This window comes from Haliaeetus albicilla, chromosome 14 (assembly GCF_947461875.1).
Source record: "Haliaeetus albicilla chromosome 14, bHalAlb1.1, whole genome shotgun sequence".
NCBI classification, from domain to species: Eukaryota; Metazoa; Chordata; class Aves; order Accipitriformes; family Accipitridae; genus Haliaeetus; species Haliaeetus albicilla.
In genome coordinates, this window is record NC_091496.1 from 15,386,796 (window position 1) to 15,398,513 (window position 11,718).

Below are 11,718 nucleotides of genomic sequence, written 5' to 3' on the forward strand. Positions count from 1 at the left end.
ATGTCATTTTGGATCCAACAAAATCTTCAGCTGTGTGTGAATAAAATGTCATTTATTTCAACTTGCTTATTAAGAAAAATCAGTCCTCGGCATGGGACTCATGTCAGACTCTCTGACAATGCAGAAGATTGCCCAGGAGCCTGTGGGTACCCAGGGCTGAAGGCAGCAGAGCCCCCAGAAACTGCCCCCTGCGGCTGCAAAGATATTAATGACTTTGTTGCTGCAAGAGCTGGTTTGGGCAGCGGAGGTCACGTTGCACCCAGCTGCTGTGTGCTGCTCCAGCTGGTGCGAGGGCACATTGGTTTGAGCCAGAGCTTGTGCAAAAGCTTGCAAAGAAGCAGGGGGTGGCTATGAATTTTGTGATCAGCTGACAGTGCGTTTTCTAGATTTCTGCGTTAGGGTAAAACACCCAAATGCTCTTGCTGATAGCCCTCTCACGGACGTCAGTGGCATCGCACCCAAGCAGAACCTACTTCTTTTAGGATGCAAGTTAGCTCTTTTTACTAAGGAAAGGAAAAGCAATAAGAGGCTTGTCAATGTTTGGTTTTTTTCTCCATTATTTTCACCGCCAGATAGAGGGTTTCTTTATCTTCTGGTTTCTGGAGCAAGTTTGGACTGAAGGTTGTGCCAAGGATTGGACCTCTTGTCCCCATTTAGGTTGACAGCTCTGGGATGAAGGGGCAATGCTGCAAGAAGAGCCCTCAGCTACTCTGAAAGTCCAGAAAACTGCCTCGGCAGCACAGTTCTGGGGAATGCATTTGGCGCAAGTACTGAGTGGGCATTTGGTGGCATGTTTCGCCTCCCTGATATTTTCCCAGTGCCTTTCGCATGGCAGGGGATGGGGTAGAGTGCCCCAGCACAGGGTGGAGTGACATGCTTGGTTGTGGTTTAGCACAAAAATAAAATGCAGCACGATGGAACACGCTCAGACAGGAAATCACTTATTTCCTTGTGCAGCTGCTATGACAGCAATGTTGGTGTTGGATCTTCCCTAGCAGAAAGAAAAAAGTAAGTAAGTTCAACAAAAATAGGGCCTGATTCCTGTACGGATGAGTCGTTGCCTCACTCTGGAAGGTGTTTTTTTACAGCCCCTGCGCACAGAGCATCAGCTGCCAGAGGTGGACAGTTGTACATTTATCTTCCTTTATCTACAAGATACACAGCCCTGAGTAAGGAAAAAAATAGTGATTTAATTCTGTTTGGTTGAACCCAGTAAGAAACAAGGAGGGATTTTCCAATAGCACTTGAGGCAGTTTCATTTCCATTGCCCTTAAGACAGAGATTTATAGTCCTGTCACTTGAGGGCAGCTGCTTGCACTCTTAAATCCTGTGCTGCCTTTGTGGAAGAAGGTAATAGTCTTCAGTGACAAAAAAATCTTCTCTGGTCATTTCATGTGGGAAAACTTAGGATTTCCTAGCACCAGAGTTGGCTCAGTTGTAGTTTTCACTGCAGTCATTGTGATTCCTCTGAGGAAGATGCTACACTTTCTGCTCAGCCCACTGGCAAAAAGGACGAACCTCATCTTGGCGGATACGTGTGTGTTTGTTTCTTTTTTCCCTGGCAATTTGCTCTCCCTGTGTTGCGGAGAAAGAAAAGACAAAAAGAGCTATTGTTTCATCAACCCTTTCTCCAGCACTGCAGAGCATTTTTGACTTCTGAACAAAGTGGGAGCAGGGAGTATTTTTGAAGTTATGTGGCAGCAATTGACTGTAGAGGAAAATCAATGCTCCCCATCAAACTAGCTCAATAGCCTCGTGTGCATCCCCAGCTGTTTTGTTTCCAGATGCTACGTTTTGGTCTAGTAATGTTTCCAGTTGTCATTATCAACCTGAGCTCTGTGTTTTACCTGCAAATGTTTCAACTTGGTTGACATATTAACTGGCTCAGCTTAATTCATCTTCTTTAAAATGTGTGGAAAAGGAGACCTGCACCAAAGAATTGGGGATCCCTTGTGAAATGGCATACCAGAGACTGAGCAATGAGGTACAGACGGCAGTAATGTGCTTCTACTGACTCAGTGGGATCTATGTCTGATTTATAGTGATTTATATGAGACCAGAGTCAGGCACAGCCACCCTGGGTGTTTTCAGGCCCAAGAGGACAAAACCTTGGGGCTGAGATGGTGCCTCTGTAGCTGCCACATGCCTTGGACTTACAGTTCCTGGTGTTTGTTTGGCAACTGCATTGCAGTTCCCTGCCTTGCTCAAGGAAGCAAAGGATGAAGAAGCAGCAGCATCCCCACCTCCTCCAGGGTTTCCTATTCTTGTTTAAAAAGTAGGAGTTTCCTTAAAAAAAATCCTACTTGTTCCTGTTTGTCTACATGGTATCTCTGTCTCCTTTCCCTGAATCCCTCCCAGCCACACCTGCCCTCCCACATTAAGCCTGTACATGCCACAGTGGCCTCGCTGGATTTATGGGCAGTGGCCAACCCGTGCTGGCTTTTTTTCCAGGAGGCTGCCACAACCCCTGAACTTGTCCTGGTGGCTCCCTGCGAGCACTGGGAGCTTCATGAAATCCCTCCCCGCAACTGTACCCACCACAAGTGTGCATCCCACTGCTCAGTCCAGCCATGGAAAACTTGCTTGCATCCCCTTGCAGACAGGGTAGGTCGTAGCCAGCGACTACCTGGGTTGGTGGACACGTGTCTCCAGGGGCGGAGGCACATCCACACATTTCTAGCTAACCACTATCAAATTCAGCTTAGTCTCAGCAGTATGAAGTTGCCCAGCAAGACTGAGCTGCACATTGACCTTCCCCTGCCTGAAATCACTCCTCTGGGTCTTTAAAGTCCATCTACTTTCATCAAAAAGAAACGCGATCAGTGAGAGAACAGCAGTCGTACTGCAGCAGTGCTGACGAATGACACGGTGATGTGCACGACTCAGGGACTGCCTTGTGCACTTGCTGTGCAGTCATTTGTGCTGCCACACACTCTCCAGGGGACCCCGAGGTGAGTATGGCGATAGCAGTGTCTCTGCCAGCTGGCTGTCAGCTGGGGACCAGTTACCCAGCCTGGGAACACAAAGGGAGGGAGATACCATCCCCTACCCTCCCACCCACAAGTGCCCCAGCACAGGAGTGAGGAGGCAGGTAAGAAACCTGCTTGGATCGTAATGGGATGTGTGAAAAGTGCTCACAGAATGAGATGGCCCTTCACATAACCAAGGCTGGAGCTAAAAACGCTGAGATTGATTGATTCCGCCTTCTCCCACAGTGCACAATCTCACCCCATAGTGCCAAGTCTGTCATGACCCAGACTGGACAGACCAGGGAGTCGTGTTTAATTCGAAATTCCCTCGGGCTAAATTAAGGTGAAACGGCACCAAACGATCAGTTAAAGATTTTATTCATGACAGAAGCAAACTGAACTGGGGAGGTGTGGTAGTAGGTGGCAGGGTTTCTCACAACAGGAATTGGCATAAACTACTTCTCTAAACTGTGTAACCATATACATCAATTCAGGGAATAAGGAGATCCCTCCCGTTGAGTCACGAGGTTCAGAGCAGACCCCCTTGCTTTCCAGACTCCTCCTCAGAGAAGGGTCACGGGGCGGCTGGATCTACTCTTAGTATCAGATTTGGTCAACGGTTTATATCTTGAAACGGATGAGGTGTAGGGATTGTGGAAAAGGAAAAGGAAAGAGAGAAGAAGACGACAAAGAGAGAAAAAGGAAGAGAGAAAGGTTTCACCAGTCCTGGGTCCAACGTTGGTTCAGTCAGCCGAGGGGTCCAGTCAGCTGAGGGGTCCAGTCCCGGTGTCCTTGCACACCCGGGGCTTCAGTTGGTGTCCTTTTATCATCCCTGCCCCTCCTTCGAGTAGGCACCTGAACTCATCAGGTTAATGAGCAGTTTGTGAGCCTTTGGGCTTGGGGGTCGTTTGTGGAGTAACTTCTCCTTCCCTACAGACATGGCCATTGTTTGATCTTTGTATCAGAACAGGGAGCTGTGCACCCTCCAGCACGCCCTCCCCCTCCTGTTGCTGATGTGTGAGCTGATGGTCTTTTCACCTTGGGTCCTTGCTGTGCAGGGTTTGTCTTTAAGCAGAACTTGCCCCACAACAATGTTTGAGACATTAACTCTTTCAGTCTCTCACAAAATCAGACAAGCAACCTAGCTCTATCATACTGCTCAATCCAGCTGTGAAGGCATTCGGTTGTCACCCTTATGTCAAAAGACATGTATGTGCTGCTGTGCACATTGGATTACTCCAGCAGGTCCCAGCCTCCAAGAATCAATGCCAGCCTAAGAGTGAACCTACTGCTGAGCATGAAGGCTTCACTGCAGAGGTGCAGCACAGACTCAGGATTGCACTGGTGGGGACATCCTCACATTTTGTTGTCCTTTGAGGAGGACAAACCCAGTCTTCTGCTCCAGGAGATGTCGATTCTGGCTCTTGGCAAGATGCATTTCTAGATCCCAACTAGAGGGTTCCTATGTGGGTTTCTACCTAATTTCTTTTATGATTAGTAGAGATTACGAAGTATTTCCCTGTAGAAGGCCTCATAGACCTACTGAGAGAAAATGCCCCAAAAAAGCAAGGAGGCAGGGAAGGGGCACAGCCTCTGCTCAGGTGGCATTACGGTCAAGAGGCAAAGCTAGGTGTGACACACTGAGCACCCTCTGCAAGCCCAGCACTAGTTTCCAGTCTCAGAAACCTAAAGCAGATCAGCCTCAAAGCTGCTAGGTTGGGTCTGGAGTCAAGGCAGCCTTTTTCATACTAGTTTGATTGTCAAAATAAACATTCTAAATAAATAGTCAAAATAAAGATAGTCCTCAAAAGAAACCAGTTCCATCTAACAACAGAGGAGTTCAGAAAGCTGGACGGTGATAGTTATTTTATGGATCCCCCCCAGTTTGGTTGCTGAAATGAACTTTCTTACCATGTTTTTATAGAAAGCAAAACTGAGTTAAGTAAAATAGAATTTCATGCTATTGCTATTTGAACTGGGCCTATAGCATAGGCTGGATGTAGGACTGCGCTGGACATCCCAGGAGGCAGGTGATGCTCTGCAGAGCTGAGGTCAGGTTCATCTCCCAGGCTGGGTGCTGTGGTGGCCTCTGGGCAGGAGCTGGTCTGGGCTTCCCTCCTAGCACAGTGAAGCCCGAGCCTGAAGGGACCATGTCAGCCTAGTGTACAACTGCTACTATTTCTTCCACACCAAAGGTGGGCAGGACAACCCGTAAACACGTAGAACGCAAGTTGACATTGACTTGGCTTCAATGGCAGTATTTTGGGCTGCAAAATTACTTTATTTGGGCTGCTCTGCTCCTCAGGGCTCCTGCCAGAATGCTGCAGGTGGCCAGGGGACCCCCAGGCCCAAGCTCAGGTGCCCATTGTCCCGGTTTCACCCCTCCCACCACCACACTGACTGCCTTGGGATCTTTGTGGCTCCAGGAGGGTGAGGATGAGCCTCCAACAGCCCAGCCAAATCCTGCCCCTGCGACTTCCAAGGACAGTGCCAGCAGGAGCTGGGAGACAGAGACTTCCCATCGCCAACAAAATCCCAGGTGATGAGGAAAGCCACTGCATCGCCCCAGGTCTCAGTGGGAGGACACGTGCCTCTTTGCCCGCTGTGGGGGGACGTTGGATCCCCAGCCACCCCTCAAGCCCTGGGTGCAGGTACAGGCACCCGCCTGATCTGGTTGCGCACTGTGGTTTTGGGTGACTCTCTGAGCTAAGGTCTGGGTGTCAAGCCAGCGTGGCTGTACCAGGGGCCATGGAGACCATCGACAGGTGCCTACCAGCGGTATCGCCCAGCAGGAGGAGGACACTGGGCTTTGGTGTGAGCTCAGTGCATAGATAAACTAATTACTAGGTAAAATGCCGACTACAAGAGAATTAGGAACCGCATGATCCAATGATTGATTAATTAAACTTTTATTAAAGGCATCCCTTGTTGATGGTCTTTGGATTCAGACTGGGTTTACTCCAAAAGCTCCAGGGACTTACATTTTTTATGGCAGTGAATTTTTTATGACCCTTGAATTACCTGTTTCAGATGTAGAAAAGCCTTCAGACTTCTCTCTCTCTCTCCCCATTATATTTATTAGACATGTTTAAGCATAATGCTTTTGATTCTTGGCTATTGTTAATCACATGCAACTCTGTGAACTTAAAAAAGCCCACAATGCCACTTTATTCCTGGCTTTTCAGGAAAATGTTAGGCTAAGTAGCAAGGAGGCAAAAAAATAAGCGATGGGTGATTTATTGAAGAGCAGGCATTAATTCCACATGAAGGAGCCTTATGCCCAGCTGCCAGGGAGAGCGGTTCAGAGGTGATCAACTGAGAGTGAATGGTTTTGTCTTTCTGGGTTTCAAACAGATACATGTCTTGTTCCAGCTGGGGACCTGAGCAAGGGCAGGTTTGCACTGATTATACACTTCCTGGTATTAAAATGTTGTTTCAGCCCTAGGAGGTTAAAAATCAACAGCAGCAGCTCTCAGGAGGACTTGCAGCAGGATGCATTACCAAGCAATGAAGAGGAAAGGCAGAGCCACTTAGTGTCTTCTCTAACAACCACAAACCAGCGCATTAATTTGGTACTTAGGAATTTGAATGAGAAGGGCACAGCTACACACAACCCACTTGGTTGCAACCCCAGTGGACTATGAAATGTACTGTGCAAATATAAGTCATTATTGTTGCTTTTTTGGCCCTAAGCCACAATAAAAGATATCTGCAATGAGGCACAGTTTCATGCCTTTGGTGTGCCATGGGGCTTAAGGCCAAAGGCAGCATCATTTCGCCCAGCTGGGAAGTGCAGTAGTACCTTGCCAGTGCAGGCTCTGGAGAGTGTTATTCCAGGGTGAAGGCTTCCTTTTTTGTTTTGGTCTTAAATAACCCACTTTTTCCAAAATTAGAATGAATGTAATTGGTTTTGTGTGCTTTCTCTGTTGCAGAAAGCAGGGGGAAAAAAAAGCGAGGGCAAAGAAAGACAGTTTACTCACCTATTTTTAATTATTTCCTTTGGTTTCCCCCACCCGCCAGTTATTCCCAATATGTTTCCTGGACAAAAATAGCTTTAACAGAGGACAGGACCTTGACTGGACTTTTATCTTGCTCTAAACATGCCTCACAGTACTTCCAGCCCAGAATACTTCCTTTCTGGGGCAAAAAGCAGCAGCAAAACAGTAATAAGCCTTCTAAGGTTAGTAAGTGTTGGTTAGTAAGACCAACATGTGCCTTTAGCTTAATATTTGTTCTTTTTTTCATTGGACATCTTGCACTGCCTTTGGTGAAGAGGGAGAGAGCCAGAAATGCTTCCACCTGTTGCTTTGAACCTGTGCTATTCTGAAAACTGAAAACAAACCCATCAAATAGGGGCAGATCAGTAAAACAAGTATGAATAAGGGCAACCCAACATCGCCCCAGCCCTCCCCGCACCATGTGCAGGCTCAGGCAAACCATGCGGTGGCTGTGTCCCACCTCTGAGCTGCTGGGAGAAAATAGTCATGAGGCAGAAGGGGCTTCTGGAATTCTAACCAACATTATTTTTGCATCACGGTACTGGATATATTTATTTAGTGTGCAGCTCTTGAGAGGAGGTAACGGCTGCATGCTAGCCTGTCCAAACGCAGAGTTCATGTGTTGCATGACCATGGTCACAGCCACAGGTCAGGGAGTTATTTGAGCCCGTTTCAGAAGAGATACCTGTAAAGAAAGTGATGCCATTGCACAAGGTCAGCAGTTTATTCCAGAGCACAGGCATGAAGCCTCACCCCCCTGATCCCCACCTACCCTGCAGCTTTCCTGCCAGGGCTGCTTACCAGTCTCCTCCTGGGATGGGCCAAACTTTCCACATCCCAGAAATATGAATTTCGAAGCTGTTGTGGACTGATGACCACAGTGTGTTTTGGATTAGGTCAGTTTAAACACTTTGGTTTCAAATAATGCAAAAAGGCTTCTTTTTTATTTCAATTCTATTTTTTAAAATATTATATATTTTTTCTATTTTTAAATTTCTGATTCTATTTTTTTTTAACTCTAACTGTAGAGAAACTTCATATTTGAAGAGTTATGCTGACAAACTCAGCATTTCAGCAGTTCCAAAACTTTTCTAACCAACTATCAAATGGACAGATTCACGAAAGCAAGCCTTTCTGCAAACTGTTCTGGTTTTAGCAAACTGGCATTTTTTAAGGAAAAAATATGCTTCACAGGAGAAATTCCAGTTCTCTTTGCCCAAATTATTGTATAAAGGCTTTCATAACACTCAAAGGTCAGTTTGTTTTCTCGGAGAAAGCAAGTTCATATTTTCTTCCACTCGCCTCCTCTAACTTGAAAGGAAATAAAAATAGATAAACAGTCTCCTGGTGGTAAAAGTGCCATTTTGTACTTCTATAAGCACTTTATACATCTGAAGCACCATAGAAAAAGTAATTAAAAGTGGCTTAAAACTTCTGCGGCTGAGCTGGTGAACCTGAAGCTGTGGAGTCGCTGAAGTCCCAAGGCTGAGACATCTCGCACTCTCTGGCTCGCAGAGGTCGTCGTTGGCCATCAGGCTGCGAGGAGCTCCAGCGTCCCGCGGCTCCACGCAGGCTGGGCGGCTGCGCTTCGCTCAGCGGCTGCGCTTCGCTCGGCAGAGCCCTGCCAAGGCTCCCAAGGTGCAAAAATCCCAAAGCTTACCTTGAACTTGGGAGTCCGCTCGGACGAAACGGAGCTCTCCTGGCCCCGGATTTACCCTTGGTTTTCCAGAGCCAGAATTTCATCCTGGCTGGAAACCCCGCTTAAAGGTCAGGAGCGCTCGGCCGCCCGGCACGTGGGCGCAGCGGGACTGGGGCGCGAGCCAGGTCCCAGCGTCCCGCCGTGAGGCACCAGCCCGGCTGCAGGGGGACGCTCAGCCAAAGGGTTGGTGGCACGGCCGGTGCCCGGGTGGCAACTGCTGCCGGGGCTTTTGGAGGGTTGTTGGTGCGGCGCAGGTTTGCTGGGGAAAGAGGATAAGCTCCTCAGTATAAAGCCCTTTGCAGTGGGACATTATTTATCGCGTCAAAGAGAGGATGGGGAGTGGCTGACGCGTGTCCACACGTAGCCACCTGGGGAGAAAAAGTGAGGTTACAGAGGACTTGGGCTGGTGAGATGTGATGCCAGGAGGATGCTGCTACTGAGAAATCACATCTACAGTGTGAAACACATTTGGAGGGGGAGCTGTTAGCCACAGGAGCAAGGGGCTAAGGCACACCTAATGTCCTGGGCAGGAGCATGCCGTGCTGCGGCCGGCAGCCCCACGTCCCAGCCCCTGCGCTGCCAGGGCCACGCCACTTAGAGACAGCCCAAGTAACTCGTTTCTTCTGAGCCTTGCCCTGGTTGCAAGAGGTTGTCTCTGTTTAATGAAAGTTAAAGTTCTGGCGTAGACGAAGGAAACTGCAGTTTTAGCACAGCACAGGTGGCATTAGGGGAATCCTGCAGGTAGTTTTGCAGGCTTGACGTAAAGTTATAGCTGTGGCTTATCGCTCAGCCAATTAATTATTGCGTCTTTAGTCATTTGTGAATGAACAGCAGCACTCAGGGTCAGGGTCTCTTTGCACTTTGAGATAAGAGGTGATGTAAAGCACATTGCATGTAATGCAGCAGGGCAAGCAGGAGAGGAGCAGGCAAGAGGGGGACGATCAAGCTGCCCATTTTGGAGGGCAGGGCTTGCTAATGGTGTCCAGCTGCCAGATGTAGGTGTTTGCAGCAAGCACTGTGTTAATGCTGGGAATGGTGTAGTGTATGCAGAATATACGATCTGCTGTGAGGCCATTTGCGCTGAAACCACTGAGTCACCAAAAGGCATGTGGGGGAATTACATTTCTTGCTTTAAGCAAGACACTGTTTGCTTGTGAATGGGACACATGAGATGACATCCAGGCTTACAGACAGACTCTGCCTGCTTACGGAAGCAATCAGGTCAGTTTAATGAAGACTGTCTAGACTTTTCCTGGGTACATGCTTATTCTCCTGCATCTTGGAGGAACATCTTGGAGGGCATTTCCAAAACTGTTGTTGATGCCCTGGATTGCTGATGCTCCAGGGAGATAAGCTGCTCAGAAAGTGAATATAATTTACTGCGTATGTAGGGTCTGCTCAGCCCCTTGCTTGAAGCTGAGGGTATGTACTCCTTCCCACTCAGCATGTTCCCAGCAGAAAAGTCCCAAGTCACAAACAACTGAAAATAGCAAAATGATCTCATAGATCAGTTGCTAAAAATACAGAGAAGAGTCTAGTTACAAACACTGTGGCCGGGTGGTTTGTTATTCACCCGGCAGAGGAAGGCATCCTGGATTCTTCCACTTTCAAAATCATTTTTCCTTTCTGGTGTTGCCTGCTGCCCTTTCCTGACCAGCACCGAGCTGACACCAGCCCGTTAGAGAGGAGCTGGTTCAGAGGGAAGCGCCAATGAACGCGGCAGGAGTACAGCGCATCTATCGTGGCCACTGGCTCTGCCAACACCTGCCCATCACCCAGGGGTGCCCTGTCCCGAGCCTGCACCAACAGGAGAGGAAAACCTCACACCCTGTCCAGAGACGGCAGGCGTCTCACCAAGGGAAACAATCCCCGTACAGACACAAGGCAGGTGCAGTGGTTTTGGCCAGAAGCCTGATGCTGCCTGAAGACCTGAGACTGCTCACTCACCTGCAGGACTTACCTGGAGCTGGGACAGGAGTCGTTCCAGGGTCTGCTGGGCTGTGGGGACTGAGAGGTCCCTCCTGAGAGCAGCATCCAGGCAGCAACTTCTGATGCAGAGGACTCGCTGCAGGGCCCAGGATGGCCTGGCCATGCTGCTTGGCTTCAGCTTGGCACCTCCAGGGAAGCAGCGTGCTCAAAGTGTGCTCAGCCAGCTCCAGTTCAGTTCCTTCCCGCCCACCTCCACTTGGACATTAGTGATAGTGAAGGCAAAGTGTATTTTAGCAAGTCACAGCCAAGATTTTGGAAGCTGAAAGGTCACTAGTGAAAGCTATACAGTCCTTGCCTGTGCTTAAGAGCATGCCAACAGCAGTGTCTATCCCTCTGGCTTTTCTTACATGCAGACAGAGACATCTGGCATCCTTGGAGCAGCCGTTTCCTTACAGACTCCCTTGGTCCGTATGACTTTGCTCTCCCCCAGCTTGCAGCTAGGTTGACCTGGAACTCGGTTTTAAACACAAATGCACCTTACATGGACAGCTCAGCCTGGTGGGAAGCACCTTGCATGCTAAATGACGATTGCCAGTCCCTGCTCATGCCTGACCGAGCAGGAGCAATGTGGAAGAGGAAAATGCACTTCATACAGAATCCTTTTTTTCCCCCGGGTATGCTGGGCATTTGAGTGGAGTTTCCTCTTCACCCTTGGTTGGTTTGCTGGCCGGTTACTCCCCACCTTCTTTTTGACATTATACTTCTCAGATCCAGACCTGGGTTGTATCTAACTCAGCAGTTTAAATTTCATCCTGCCATCACCCATACATTCACTCTGGAAACACTAACAGCACAGTGGCCTCGCTGGCCCCAGATTTGGACCCTGCTGCTCAGGGCCACTGGCCCCAGAGGCTGGGAGGACAGTCTGGCAGCTCCACCAGAGGGTAGAGGAGGAGGAAGGCGACTGTGGAGTTGCTCCATGTCAGTGGCTGTCCTACACAGGTGGAAACCACACCAGGCAGAGCCCTCTGCTACCCCATGGGGGATCGCACAGCCTCCAGGGAACTGCACGTTGAGGCTGCAGTGGGTGTGCAAGTACTTCTGTAGACGATGAAAACTCCTG

The 11,718-nt window shown here is 48.9% G+C and overlaps 1 long non-coding RNA gene across 4 annotated transcripts; it reads right to left on the reverse strand.

The window, feature by feature from the left end:
• Positions 1 to 5,854: 5,854 nt before the first annotated feature.
• Positions 5,855 to 11,158, reverse strand: LOC138688957 (uncharacterized). 4 transcript variants are annotated; one of them, XR_011327750.1, is made up of 3 exons: positions 10,627 to 11,158; positions 7,769 to 8,588; positions 5,855 to 7,652 (listed from the first exon to the last, which is right to left on the reverse strand). It is a non-coding gene; the product is annotated as an uncharacterized lncRNA (long non-coding RNA). The 4 variants fall into 4 exon arrangements; XR_011327749.1 differs by having other exon boundaries at positions 7,740 to 8,588; XR_011327751.1 differs by having other exon boundaries at positions 8,422 to 8,588; positions 10,627 to 11,148.
• Positions 11,159 to 11,718: the final 560 nt, after the last annotated feature.